The sequence below is a fragment of the Cydia splendana genome, chromosome 2, assembly GCF_910591565.1.
Source record: "Cydia splendana chromosome 2, ilCydSple1.2, whole genome shotgun sequence".
Lineage (NCBI taxonomy): Eukaryota > Metazoa > Arthropoda > Insecta > Lepidoptera > Tortricidae > Cydia > Cydia splendana.
The window spans coordinates 5,380,777-5,394,098 of NC_085961.1; the positions used below are offsets into that span (position 1 = coordinate 5,380,777).

At 36.7% G+C, this 13,322-nt stretch overlaps 1 protein-coding gene across 2 annotated transcripts in view; it reads left to right on the forward strand.

Moving 5' to 3' along the window:
• Positions 1 to 2,608: 2,608 nt before the first annotated feature.
• LOC134802301 (pikachurin-like) overlaps positions 2,609 to 13,322 on the forward strand; it is a 161,321-nt gene continuing 150,607 nt past the window's right edge. For both annotated transcript variants that reach the window (XM_063774887.1, XM_063774896.1), the window contains exon 1: positions 2,609 to 2,817. The gene's annotated coding sequence lies outside the window, so the exon portion shown is untranslated. The remainder of the gene's footprint in view (positions 2,818 to 13,322) is intronic.

Consider the following 13,322-nt stretch of genomic DNA (forward strand, 5'->3'; position numbering starts at 1 on the left):
TGATGCGCTGCAGAAACGAGGCAGCCCCATCAATACCCGGAACGCGTTGTTGTATTGGATCCGGAGGGCCCCGTAGGCCCGCTGGGTATAGAACCTCCATAGGCTGCACGTATACAGGGAAGTACAATATTTAGCACTAAATGTTTAGCGCTGTGCCGCGTAGGGCCATGGGATTTTGGATAGGTTAAGTCGCCCTTACACATACTTTTACATTGCATACGAGCTGACTATTTAGATCAGCGGTCGGCAACCTTTTAGCAACCAAGGGCCACATAGTAGTTAAGGAAGTTGACGCGGGCCGCACTTTTGTTAATATGTGTGACTTTATCAGACATTGTTGTTTGACAATATTACATACAAAATTGCCAGGGGGGCTCGCGGGCCGCTTGTTGCCGACCGCTGATTTAGACAATTAGAAAACGGATCTTTAGGCCACGTTTGATTTTGTAAATCTTCATCTAATTTAACTTCGTTCAAAATACGTCCACAACGTATACATCTTATTATTTCATCGTATATGTTATTAGTGTTATTACAAAAGTTATCAGTTTAAAGTTCATGATTTTCGAGATAACAGAATAATCCAATCCAATACAATAAAAGTTGGACAGTAGCCAAAGCCAAGGCTCTGAACTGACCGAGGTTCTTTTATTGTGGCTACAACTGTCGCTTATTCCACGCGGTCAGCTAAATATCACAGTTTAAATACCCACATCGGATGGCGAGCGATGTGGTGGTAGAAAGCAGCCGTCACTACCACTTAAGCAATCTGAAACTTAAATTCTACCTATATCTATAAACAATAATGGTGCATTATTATTGCACAAGTGACATTACCGCTCTTCGTCAAACCAACACCTTTGATCTCTTGCACTTAATGGGATCAAACCTGGGACCAAACATTCCACCGGAGCTAAATAAAAATGTATCTTTTTCTATCGAGTTTCCGTATTCTGACCCTTTGGTTGTTCACCTTACATAGTTTCCGGAGATGGGTCCCTTGTGTAATTTTAATGGGAGCAAGGGTTTAAGGTCGTAAAATAGAGGTCTAATCGCACACACGCTTTACATGGCTTTAATATTTATTGGCACTCCGGCGTCTGGGGCAATTGAGGTTTGCGGCTTTTTGCGGAAATTTCAAGGCCGCAATGTATTTTTACACAATTTCACATTGCATTTTGGCATTTGGCATAATTTGTAAATTAGCTACCAGAGTTTTCATGAATAAGGTCATTTAATTTTTAACCGACTTCAATTCCAAGATGGAGAAGGTTCTGTATTCGGTTGTGGCATTTTTTTATGTAAGTACTATGTTCACTGATTATTACGAGCCCTGAGGGCCGATTTGAGTAATTCTTTAATTATTCACTTGGAGCAATGTTTGTTTAACTCTCGTGCCTTGAAACCCTCGCAACGCTCAAGATTCCTATTCTCGTACCACGCGCTACGCTCGTGTTTCAAATTAGCAAGAGGGGTTAAACTACAACTTAAATAAAACAAATAACATTTTTTTTCAATAAGTACCAATTTTTTAAGTAGTGGTCCTCGATGACATGAGCACTCGGATTGTACACATTATTTTGTAACTGACGTTAAACAAGTTGGTTTTCAATATGAGTGAAATGCCATTGCCCTTCAAAGCTTAAAATACCCGAACTAGAGTTGACCGCGTAGGCGTAAGGCAACACTAATAAGGTGTCGTTCATAAGGATCTACACTTAGATGGATATGAACTAATAGGTATTATAGTTTTCACATCACCTATTCGGAAAAGGACTTTTTCTTCCCTGCTAGAAGGGATCAAAGTGGCACTTTTCTTTCCTGCTAGGAGGGATCAAAGTAACACTTTTCTGTTGTAGCACACTATTTTTAATTTTTTTTGCACATTATTTTTTTAGCTTAAATAATCTGTTTAATTTAATTGTGTCAAGACTAAGATTTTTTTATTTTCCTCATAGTTGATGTGAAAAGCAGTATGTGTCACACGGTATCAAAATTATTTCGTCTTGGGCGTTAACACTTGAATCCCTCATTACGCTCAGGATTCTACTTTAGAATCCCTCACTAAGTTCGGGTTTCTATTGTAGAATCCATCGCTTCATTCAGGATTCAATGTACGCCCTTGACGGAAATATATCATTTTGATCCCTTGTAACACAAACTACTATTTATCAATTAATGACAACCAGTACTTTATTTTGATTTCTAAGGGGATACATAGTGTATTGTTTCACTTATTCGTAGAAGAAGGTTAGTTACTGATAGTTGGGTGCAGATGTACCTACTCTAGCAAATTACCAATGTGCTGAAAAAATATGTCCTAAAATAACGGCTTAAGTACATTGAGTAATACCGCTTTACTTAATATTTCATAAAAAGCACTTACAATGACATTATTGTCGTTGACGAGAGTAAACGTTAAACGTCGCTGGCGGCGGATCAAAACGTCAATTACTTACTTAAATTAACGTTGTTACACATCCACGGTAACTTAAAAAGGTTTTCTTCGCCTCCAATTTGAGCTGGCATCAATTTTCTACCCTCATCAAGAGTGAACAATGGGGAATGACCTTAAGGTGGCGGCCAGGGCGCATGCGTACGCCACCCCAGCCAAAACTGTCATGGCCGCTCAGTCCGCGTATCGACGCCGCGGCGCTGAGCGTTTCCGAAACTCCTTCGCCAGAACCGTTTCCGAAAAAAATAATTGACACCATAGACTACATTGTGCCAGTGTTTTGGTGACAGTTTGACTAGTGCTGTGCATTTTGAATTTGGAATTGCGGGTGTTTTTTGGGGGAACGACATTAGCAGCCAACTGTAAGTAACACTATGTTATTGGGTGAAAAAATACTCTTTATGGATTCAGATGGAGAGAGAGAAAACGTCTTATTATTTACGAATAAATGAAATTATACTTACCCTTAACAGTGTTTGATACTATAAGAAAACGTTTAATTATATTGATTTAAAAAAGTTTTTTGCGAGGGCGTCTCTTAATGTTATTAATTTATTGATTAAGGGTCTTTTATTTTACTTAAGGCGTTTTCTTGGCTTCTCTTAATTGACGGGTGGGCAATGAATGGTACTATTCAATTTAATATAGCCGTTCTCTGTGATATTTTGGACAGATATTGTAACTTATACCTACATTTTGATAAAGTAAGATGTTTGAGTTTTGTTTGATATAAGCTATAGACGTCGAAATGTGTAGGTAAGTACCTACTAGGTATATGTGCCATAGCTATGCATTTAAGTCTAAGAAATCGTGATTTTTTTGAATTTGAAATTTTTAATGAGTCGTAGACATCGCGATGAGTTTAAAAAACGTAAATAAATAAAATATGTAATTACTTCGTTGAGTCATTATCACAGAGAAATCATAATGGTCCAAAGTCCCAGGCGCTTAAGTCCTTTACAGCATTTCCGCCATTTAAGCGTTTTCCATAAAAACGAAACGACGGAAAAGTTATTTCTAACTACCAACCTGCTCACAAAATTTCAAGAGAATCGGTTGACAAATCCTACCTACAGAGGAGAACACCCGGACACCTACAAAAGAATTTTTGCCCGAGCCGAAACGGAGACGTTTCCTAAACCTTGGTCAACGGTCAAACTTTACTTGTAACGCTACTGGATTGATTATGAAAGAAAGAAAGAAAGAAAGATAATACATTTATTTACGTCAAACCAAACCAAATTTTCGAACCCTATTTTAAGTTTTGTATATCAATTTTGTAATCTTAAGCCTTGACCAGAATATCCTTGTATTCTAAACTGAAATAAATGTCATATAGGTACTAAGAAAAAGTACCAATACCAGAGCAGATAGCAGAGGACGCTGGTTCCATTCCAGCATGGGCCGTGGAGGCCTTGGTCACTTTTTCATATGACATTTATTTCAGTTTATAATTTATATATATAGTAGTGTTTCTACTTGAAATAAAAACAAATTAAAATATTTTCTGAAAGTAATTTAATTTGTTCTAATACTTCTAACTACAGTGAAACCTGGTTAAGTGGGACCTGGATAAGTGAGAAATCTGTAATAAGATAAGATAAAATATTTTTATTCGTGACGATCACAAAACACGTAGAGTCTGTGCGGAAAGAGAAGAGTCGTGAAATGTATGGAGCCCAATACATTCCACGACTCTTCTCTTTCCGAACAGACTCTACGAACATGTACAGACAACAACAGCAAGAACAGAAGAGAACAATAAGTGTGCATCACGAAATGGACCCAACTCAGCATAATGCTAGCTATAAAGCCAGCGCTGGTCTTCTGTAGGGCATTCGGTGATGCCACGACAGATAACACAAAAATGTACATATTTAAAACATTGCAATAGATACACAGAAGAAATAATTAAGAAAACAGAAAATACAAAAAACTAATTAAGAAAAGAAACAAAACAAAATGAAAAGAAAAGCATAAACATAGACAAAAATTTATAGTAGACTAATAGTACCCTTGTATTCTGTTACTATTGTTACTAATGCTAATATTGTGTGCCAAGATAATGTCTGGCATGAAACGTACTAATCGCAGTTAAAAACGGCTAGGTCACGATTCTCGGCCGAGGCGTAATTCCTACTAAGCCCCTTATTTTGTTTTATGGCGTTGGTTAAGGATGACATGTCAGCGGGCGCCATTAAAACAAGCATATTTTTTTTTATTTTTCTGCATTAAATGGAGCATGACTGTTTTGAAGGATTTCTAGGTAAAAAATGAATATTTTTTTTATTTTTAGGTAACGTTAACGAACATACAGACAAACAAAGTCTGTCTGTCTGTATGTTCGCGATTAACTCAAAAACTACGGAACGGATTTTCATATAGTTTTAACCTATCAATAGAGTTCTCGAAGAATCTTAAGTGTATAGGTAATTTATTAATCCGTGTGAAGCTGGGGCGGGTCGCTAGTAATAAATAGTAGATTGTTAACCAAGGGATGAAAAGCACTCATTTCTGCCGAGGTAGTTTGCAGGCGGTCCGAGTAACGCAGTCCGAGGCTGAAATGATGCCTTTCACCCGAGTTAAAAACTCTACTTTTCATTTCGAATACGAGGAAAGTGAAATGCATGTGTTTTTTTTTTAAACATGAATAAACAAGTATACATTTTTATAGTAATTTTTGGGGGTACTTTCAATTAACAATTTAGGCAATGGCAAAAGTATCGTTATTTATGGAATGGGGAGTCAATAAATAACAGAATGGAAATTGTATAACAAATCCATTTATACCCAAATTTCAATTGCTTATCGTAAAAAAAAATCGTACATTTTTTTATACCACATCGGTGGCAAACAAGCTTACGGCCCGCCTGATGGTAAGCAGTCACCGTAGCCTATGGACGCCTGCAACTCCACTTGGAACCTAAAATGCTGTAGTGCAGAAACACACCTTCTACACACCTTAAAACAACAATGACCCTCTTTCAGAGCATGAGAAATGAAAATAAAATTGACGCTTTGAAATCTGTTACAAAAATACTCGTTGAGCACATCTCTTATCTCAGATTCATTCACGTCCCAGCGCAACCCCAATCAAAAATATCGAACATTCCTACCTTTTGAAATAGAGGGCAAACCTAATGAAAGCTTTTATAAAAGCTATATTCTAAACTTCCAAGCTTTCGTTAACAAAAAATTAAAATAATACTCCTCACTTCCTCGAAATAATTTTTAGGAATGTTTATTCTTACTTACCTACCCGTTTACAAAATGTAATTAATAATTAAATCTACAATCATTTAAACTGAAGCAAAAAACGTATTATTATCAATCAGCTTTGATGCCTTTGATACACAAACGCAAACGTTTGTTAATATTATCAACAGGATGCCGTAGTAAAAAAAAAAACCGGGCAAGTGCGAGTCGAACTCGCGCACGAAGGGTTCCGTACCATAATGCAAAAAACGGCACAAAAAAAACGGTCACCCATCCAAGTACTGACCCCGCCCGACGTTGCTTAACTTCGGTCAAAAATCACGTTTGTTGTATGGGAGCCCTTAAATCTTTATTTTATTCTGTTTTTAGTATTGTTGTTATAGCGCCAAACAGAAATACATCATCTGTGAAAATTTCAACTGTCTAGCTATCACGGTTCGTGAGATACAGCCTGGTGACAGACGGACGGACGGATGGACGGACGGACGTACAGCGGAGTCTTAGTAATAGGGTCCCGTTTTACCCTTTGGGTACGGAACCCTAAAAATATCACTGGGCCAGCCTGTATTTATTATTTTCAAAAAAAGTGGGATGGTATCGAAACGCTCGTACAGCCCACAAAGCCGATGCATTTGCTTGCCTTTCCGTCGGCCATTCCTGAAATTTATTCATTGGTTCGTGGTAACCTGGGCTCCACTGAGCTGGGGCCTTATTCAACCGACTTTTGAGACAAAATTGGAATCTAATTGGTTTTGGCGTTGGTTCAGTTTTACGAGTTGCGTGTTTGACTGATTGTTATATTCGGGTCAAACACATTTTAGAAAAAGGTCCCTTCTGAGGACAATACAATCAAAGTTAACTACTATGGTACATAGATCAAAGTTAACTACTCTGGTACATGGGTATCCTGTTTTTCTTATTTAAGTCGCAAGTACTGAAAAAATGTATCCCGCCTGTAAAGGTTCCGCGTAAAAATTAGCTTTAGGTTCCCTTAAATTTGCGATGTCTACAGGAAAGACGCGAACAAGTTCGCTAAAAAATGTGTATGACCCATTCATAATTGGGTAATACCTTCAGCGTTTCAACTACTTTACACATTATTGTAATCTGTAGTGTGATTATTTTTTAGTTCCTTGGGACTTAAATATACATAGTGACCTGAAACGATAGAATATAGTAGTTTGTGTTACAAGGGATCAAAATGATATATTTCCGTCAAGGGCGTACATTGAATCCTGAGCGTAATGAGGGATTCAAGTGTTAACGCCCAAGACGAAATAATTTTGATACCGTGTGACACATACTGCTTTTCACATCAACTATGAGGAAAATAAAAAAATCTTAATGTTGACACAATGCGATGCTTAAACAGATTATTTAAGCTAAAAAAATAATGTACACAAAAAATTAAAAATAGTGTGCTTGAACAGAAAAGTGTCACTTTGATCCCTCCTAACAGGGGGGAAAAGTGCCACTTTGATCCCTCCTAGCAGGGGCGAAAAAGCTCCTTTCCGAATAGGTGGTGTGAAAAATAATAAACAGGGTCTATGCATCAGTCGCAAAATATTCTTAATACAAATTATGGCGCACAAGGCAAATTTTTCATTTTCACAATTACTACGAATATGCAAACAAATCACCTTAACTTTACTTCTTTAGTAGGCGTAGCAATTGTAGTAGGCGTTCGATTGATAATGAGTATAATGACGTAGTGATTGGAATCCTATTAGGTATGTTATAATAACTTTGATGTTTCTGATTACGTATACTATTACAGAACGGCCTCCACTTCCTATATGGGAATACAAATAATATAATATAGACACGTAATAATGGTTGTATTATTCATTCGCGTATAATCGTTAACAAACCACACAATTTTCCAACCCCCTTTTCACCCACTTAGGAAAAATTATAAGCATTTTTTTGAGGGCGAAAGAAGTACAAACACATTACCTAGTACATACATACCTACTGTAGGCTACCTAGAAGTACATTTCACTAGTCCAGTATGCTAAAGAAGACGTTGAAGAACATTTATTTTATGCTTTCTTTGAAAACTCTAGTCGAGGGATTTCAAAGTAATTGCTCGCATAAAAGATTTCTAGAAAATGCACTTTTTTTACTATAATTAGTTGCTTTTAACCTGATTAAAGATATCGTCAAGACTCTTTTAATTAAGCTACTACTTATATAAGTAGATTTATTATTTATTTATTACCTACTCAAGGAATTTCAACATGTATCATCGTTTCATTATGTTATACTTCTTTCTTCTCTTTCCGAGAGGTTTCTTGAAGAAGTATTATAACACTTCTTAAAGAAGCCTCTCGGAGCCAATTAAAGGAAGTCACATATAAAATTACAATGCACTTTAAGAAAATATAGGATGACTCACGCTAGACCAGGCCGGAAATCCGGCGCTTCGTTTTCTATGGAAAGCACCACGTGATTACGGATCAGCCGGCATAGAAAACGACATGTCGGACGCCTCGGCCCGGGCACGGCCCGGTCTAGCGTGTGTCATTCTATTTTATTTACTTACTTTATTGTATCACGGTTAATTGTCGCGTCTTGTAAATCGTCGCTGAAAATCATTTCAATACATCTTCTCGCATATTTTGATAAAGAAAAAACTCTCCGTACATATTTATACCTACAGTCATTCTTTCATATCCCCCATATTGCTGAAGACATAAATTCAGGGATCAGAATTCCAATAACTCCCCTCCATAGTTTATTCAGCGCCATGTGAACATTCCCACATGAGGGCATTTCATCTGCGCCTTTTTAAAGAGAAAAGAAAAGGCGCGCGGAAAAACACAGCTCTGTGTCTGTGGTTGTACTTGTGTTGTACTTAAATGGCGCTCGGGGAGACGGGAGTTTTAAAACTACGAGGGTAAACAGCCTACAAAGTAAAAATGTTACACAAATGATATTGGCGATTTTTTTCACTTAACTACTGGAGATCCTATATAGAGTTGTAGTATATCCAGAACAAGTAAATAAACGCATTTCATTTCTTTAGGGCTAAGATGGCCGGCTCTTTATCATTTGTCACCATGCCTGTCACGTTCTAACAAGTAAGTGAGTGCGAACGTGACGCATGAGATGACAGATGATAAAAACGCGGCCATGATACAGCTGAGTTTTGTTTTATTTCTTTAAATGACAAATAAGGAGAAGAATATAAAATTGATATTTTTTGCGATTGTCATAGTCTACGATGGTCTCCGTAGGTTTTAATGTGGAATAATGACGAACATCATGCTCAATTACAACCCCGATTTCATGGAATTTAGCATCACTTGGCATCACTCTACAGTTCGTTTTTTTTAGCATTAGAAATAAGGTAAACAATCTTGAAGTGTCTTTTAATTGAAAAACACATTTTAAAAATAAGTTACGGCAAATATGTAACAATTATGAATCTAATACGTTTATTTATATTCTTCTGCTTTCATAAGGAATAATAATTTATTTTAAAAAAGCGTTTTTCAATTAAAAGACATGTCAAGATCGCTTACCTTCTTTCAAGTTCTTTCTAATGCTAAAAAAAACGAACTATATAGTTAATCTCGATAAGTTTTAAAATGACGATCTATTTCTAAAACAGGAAAATAAGTATCAAAGGCTTTCCGATTTGACAGTTCGTCGGTAATATCACTACTTTTCCCAAAATTAAAAGTAAACATAATGGTAGGTATGATATGGTGGTAATAATGTATCACTACTTATATATCAAGTCACAGCTTTCAGTGTTAATCCTTAGGTTTAACAGAAAATAAGCATTAAAGAAAGCACTCTTCCTTTAACTACGTTTAACTAAGATATAAAACTTCAGAACGCAGTGAAAGGCTCATAATTCACAGGCAGCGGATAAAAACTGGCTCCATGTTAGTTCCCGGGTGAAGTTCCGGGTACTAAGTTCTTTATTTTTAAAAGACTTTAGTGTTCGTGGATGGGATAAAAGGAGGCGAAGATATAAACACATATTCTAAAGGTATACTTAGTTCCTCGGAGTAATTAACAATGGAGCCGCCATGTCTAAAATTTTCGGTACAAAATAGTCTGCCGTTTTTTGCGGGGGAGGGGCACATCAAATGTATAGGTACGTCATGTCAGATAAACGTCAGTCCATACATATGGTTGACATGTCGTTGACCATTGGCCGCCTTTTTTCGACAGAGGGGAACGCCTGTTAATGGCGGCTCCATTGTTAATTACTCCGAGCTTAGTTCGTATAGGCCCCTATGAACAAAAAATCATATTTTTTTATTAAAACTGTTCGACTTTTTTTATTTTATTATACAGTACGCATATTGTCACTTTTGTTTTTGTTTCAAACGTCACACTTACGGTGCTACATTACAACTGCCACAAGTGATTATGATGATGACCTAAATATACGTACGCAATACAAAAAAATTCGGTCGAAATTTTTAGATAATTAATTACGCTCTGGTAGTTAAGACTAACTCAATTTTTTTTAAACATTTCATAACACTGAAACGTATATCTTTTTTAGTCTTACAGTCTTACTTTTTTATCTTCGTACAGTACACCAGTATACGGATATGATGGCCATTTTTGTCTACGTGACAGCGTGATAAAACGGTATCCGTCACTTTCAATCGCGCTCTGTTAAAAAGTGAGGGATATTATGTCACATGGATAAAGCCATCCATAATAGGCCTGCAGCGTAAATAGGTGTCATAGTCTATCACTACTTGTCATCTATCGCTATTGATAAATATCTCTAGCGTCAGGACACGTGTCAGGTGCGAGAAAATCGATAAGTACGAAAGTTTTGTGCGACTTGTTTTTGATAGTATAAAAAGTTAACGGTAAAAGGACGTCACACATAAATATTTAAAAGTTGTCTTTTATAACACGGCTTAGAGGCTATAATCTCATTCTCAGAGTAAATAAAACAGTAGGTACTTAAAAAAGTACACGTACTTAAGAAATAATTCTTTAGCCTAAAATATACGATTTATACAATGATTGGGATTACATCCCACGAGTCCATTATTCTTGCAGAGGATTTTACGAAATGGACTAAAAGCGATGTTAGATAAATATGTATTTAGCGATTATGATACGATTTTCTCATACTCTGAGCAACTAAACTACTTATATGATTAAATTGAATTAATTTGGTTGTCTTTCACTACTTAAAGAACCGTTGTTCGATATTAGTTCAACGCTTTGTAGGTACTTTGTCGATATTATCCTTTATTTCGTATACAAAAGGGCTCTAAAGCTGTAGTTCGATCCCGCAAGTTCCCTGAACTCTCGCGATTGCAACAGAACAGAGTTTCATTAAACTTTTATGAAAAACATAGTTTGTCGAGCGAATTTCATCTAGGAACGTCTGGGAAAAATAATGCACACGTTTAGGGATTGAAACGAACATTTAGGTATGACATTTTCTCGCAAAAGGGATTCGTTTATGAATCAAAAGTAATCCACAACGTGCGAATCAAAATATAATGTTTTATGTGCGTACGTGAGTGCAAAGGTATTAATATTCACATTAAATTGGTATTACATTGTACCTATAGCCGCTACGCTTTATAGCTTAGCACAGTTTAGTACACATACTCCTCAAAATTGTTTTAATGCCTTTATATATCGCAAATACTTTACTCTTCAAGGACAAGTGATAACACTATGAATTCATTGTGAATGTCTTTGTTATTGTCGTTGTCGCTGTTGTAACGTTTGTCGCTGTAGACAAGGCTCGTGAGGTCGATGCGGAAGCGACAGACGGCCACAAATGGGACATATAAATGACGTGCCCGCCTTGTAAGCGAAAGAGCGGGGTGTGACCTATTTTATACGAAAATATTGTCTGATAAAATTAGGACTTTCATATGGCTGACGGGTGTAAGTTTCACAATTTCACATACCTACTGGTAACCACTGGCAATGTCTTAAGATTGGGTCCTTCGAGGGTCCTTGTCATCTTAGCACTTTACCGGTTGCGTCTTAAAGAACCCCTTATACAAGGAATTTAATTTCAGTACCATTTCGCACCACAGTGAAACTTTCATATCGATTGTCACTGTGACAATGACAAGGTACAAAATGGTACTGAAATTAAATTCTTTGACTATACCCATACTATACCACTTTTTGTCAACATGATCCCAAGATTTAGAGCAGGCATTGGTTTTTGCTAAAGCGACATACATCTGACCTTTCAACTCAGAGGGGAAGAGGTCAAATATGGGATTAGTCGGGCTTCCTCATAATGTCTCCAGACTCTGTAGATATTAGCTCAAAAAGTTAGTAAGACGAACTATTTCTTGTAGAAAATAACTCTTCTCTTTTAAAGCTTTAATAACATGTTCCCCCTACTTTGAGTAAAGTACAGGGATGGGAAGCACCCAAATAATCGGTTTAAAGAAACCGTAGATAAACCGGCGCGTAATTGGGGGAGCTTTCTCATTTTAGTTAAAACTTTACTGTATAATTTAGGAGTCACAATGAATGGTCGATGGTAATATTACATTTTTAATTATAATATTCGATGTAATAATAGGTAGTTTATGTGACAGTTATACAATGAAAAGCATTAAAATATGACACTCAGAATCACTCGAGTGTTTTTTTAATGCCTAATATGTACATATTGTACCTATACTAATTTTGTATTACAGTTACATACACTGTTTAATCAAAACACATATTATAAGCTCTCTATAATGTGTTCAGGACCCATATCACGACCAGCATTGCGGTATCGTTGCTCTGTCGCAAATATCAGGTCTCAGAAATATCTTGATTGCTTACACGAAAGTGGTGCTATAGTTAGTTTAAAAACAACAATACTTATTTTATACAAACTAAAAGATAACGTCATCTCCCCCGTTTTCCCGAGTTGTGTCGATCACCCAGACATTTTGTATCAAGTACCTTTCTACTCTAACGCGACATGTAGATTTAAACACCAAATCCTCAAGATTGAAACCAATGGTGCGTAATCCGATAAGAATCCAAGCCATAAGAAATCCGAGCAACACGAGGGCTAATGGTTGTTTTACCCCTGTTCGTACCGAATAAGTTTTCGTATCGATTTTATAATTATGCCGACTCTGAAACAGTACCTATCCACTCCAAATGCTGGTAATATGAGCCTGTTGAGGGTTATTTGTGGCTATGACTGGCTAGAATACCCGTGAGTTTTTGATATGATTTACCGGTCCCGAGAATAGGAACACGCGCTTTCTCGTAACATATTATGTACGTACTACATTCGGGCAATATGTTGGTCACGTTTTTATCATCTTATGCTGTGGAGAAGAATTCGCCACTTACGATATGTATGCAAGTGTGAGACTGATAAATCTGTCTTATGGTAGGTATGTTTTACTCACTCTTTCCCGTTAGAAGAAATTGTGATAAATGACTATTTACTGCGTTTTATCGTTTATTTTTATTACTGTGTGAGAGAGTGTATATGATTTCTCTACATTTTGATATTAATCACAGAATAAGTAATAGTACTACCGTACAGAAAAGAAACTTCCTACAAAACCGAAGTTTGACAGCGGTTCAGGGTCGAATCATGCTGTCCCTTTCTCATATATGCCCTATCCCTTTCGGCTATTTAGGGTTTCAAAATTCAAGCCATTATCTTATC